Below are 2256 nucleotides of genomic sequence, written 5' to 3'. Positions count from 1 at the left end.
GCCGCTGCCGGGGATAGGTTTAGTAGTTTGGAGATCGTTTGTCGTTTTTTTCATTAGTTTAGTGTTAGTTATTTACTTAGACGTTTTCTTTGTTTATTTTTCGTAGTTTCTTTTCAAATTTTTTTTTTGTTTGGTGTTCTCGAAGGTACTCATCCAAGGAGCTCTAAAAGACGAACGCTAACAAGTTTGGGGATATATAGGGAGAAACAAGAAAAGGGAAGAGGATCAAATTGTGGTAACGAACGCCACCTCTAGTGTCGTTCCCTCGCCTTTACTTATTTGAGCGGCTTAAGTGCATTTGCATCTTGTCTATTATTGATAGTAGTAGTCGAACTAAACACTTGTGATTGCTTGCATTTTGCTTTAATTGTGCTTCAATGGATATTTATGGGGATGATAGTTTGAATGATAGGTATGAGGTTCATCGACCGCTTAGGAGTCTTAGAGACTACCTTGAACCTAATATGGCTAGCATACCTCCATGCATCATATTTCCGAATAATGAGTGTAATATAGACATAGACCCTGAGATTATTTCATTACTTCCTATATTTCGAGGCCTAGAGAATGAAGATCCATATTTTCATTTGAGAGAGTTCGATGATATTTGCTCGATACTCCCAATCAATGGAGTACTTGAGGGAATCACTAAGCTCAAATTATTTCCATTATCATTAAAAGAAAAGTCGAAGATATGGTTTCATTCTCTAAGGCCTAGGACTATAAGAAGTTGGGATGAGATGACTAGGGCATTTTTGAAAAAGGTCTTCCCCACTCATCGAACCAACACCTTAAGAAGAGAAATTATGAACTTTGAGCAAAACAAAGAGGAGACCTTCTTCGGGTGTTGGGAGAGATTCAAAGACCTCCTTATCTCATGTCCACATCATAACCACGAAACATGGAGGGTCATCGGGTTCTTTTACGATGGCTTGACCTCCAAAATGAAACAATTCGTGGAAGTGATGTGCAAAGAAGAGTTTATGAGTAAAAGTCCTAATGAGGCTTGGGAGTATTTCGACCTCTTAGCGGAGAAGACCCAAGATTGGGACACGCCCGTTAACAGTGACCGAGATATAGCTGAAGGAAATCATTACTCGAAAAGAGGCATGTGTTTTTTAAAGGAAAATGGGGAAGTACATGATAAAATTTGCAATGTGTCTCGGAAAGAATTTATAGATATGCATGATGGTGATTTAGTGATTGATAGTGTCTGTAGCATTTGTGCAAGTCGAGAACACCTAGCGGGTCAATGCCCTACTATTTCTCTTTGTCGAGATGTCTCACTAGGATGCACAAATGTCGTGGACACTCATATAAAGCATGTAGGTTCGAGGAGTGATGTCTTTACAAATGACTATGAGAATCTTCAAGAGCCCTTAGTTGGTTTCACTTATGGGTCTCATCATGAGAGGGATCCTGAAGATGTGTGAAAATCATTTTATAAGGTAGAAACTCAGATTGACCAAAATACCGTGCACACCCTTGAAGAGTTGGAGTCAAAATTGAAAGACATCGAGAGAGGGATTTCACAACCCCAAACTCAAGTAAATTCCAAGGGTATAGGTGAGGGTAATACACCTAGTGCTAATGTTAAGTCTAACATTATTCTCGAAAGCGATGAAATGATTAGATTGGATACTCCAATGAAGGTAGTCATACCTGAGGATCGTGAAATTTTTGAGAATGGTGATAGACATAACGAGGTTTTAAAGTCGAAATCTGAGTCGGAACCAGTTGATAAGCCTCATTCCACTTTCCCTCAACAATTGTTCCCTACCAGTGATATGAATATGCTTGCATCGATAGTTAAGAGGGACATTACTACTTTTGTAGCTAGTAAAGATGGACTAGATGTGGATGCCTTCCTGAGCGGGGCCATAGATTTTCTTAAGGACACGTATGATATCGAGACGAAAATAATGTTTAAAGAGTTGGTTGAACCCTCACTTAAGGAAACTTCTGACTTAGTCTTGAGCCTTATGGGCAAACCCTTAGGTTTGAGTTCGACATCTCAACCAATATCTCATACATATGTAGATCCTTTTAGTGAAATGCATCTTCCCTCTGTTATTATGCCAAACTTTATTGCCTTTTTTTCATCCAAGTTTGGGGATTACCTCTTCCTTGTGGCCGCCTCACTAATATACCTTTGTCATTACATTGTTGTGAGACGGTTCTTTCCGGTTAAAACTTTCTTATGGGTAGACCCTCAAATCTTCCGTCTTTTGTTGTATGATTGGTTGGCCTATTGAG

General features: G+C 39.2%; 1 non-coding gene across 1 annotated transcript; it reads right to left on the bottom strand.

Annotated features, from left to right (window-relative positions):
• Positions 1 to 788: 788 nt before the first annotated feature.
• Positions 789 to 895, bottom strand: LOC147531754 (small nucleolar RNA R71). Its single transcript, XR_015228483.1, has one exon. It is a non-coding gene; the product is annotated as a small nucleolar RNA R71 (small nucleolar RNA).
• Between the last annotated feature and the right edge of the window lie 1361 nt (positions 896 to 2256).

This window comes from Eschscholzia californica, unplaced genomic scaffold, assembly GCF_041429995.1.
Source record: "Eschscholzia californica isolate CP2 unplaced genomic scaffold, dmEscCali1.0.p SCAF_6, whole genome shotgun sequence".
NCBI lineage: Eukaryota > Viridiplantae > Streptophyta > Magnoliopsida > Ranunculales > Papaveraceae > Eschscholzia > Eschscholzia californica.
The sequence above is the reverse complement of the archived record's forward strand: the minus strand, read 5'-3'. Positions and strand labels throughout refer to the sequence as shown.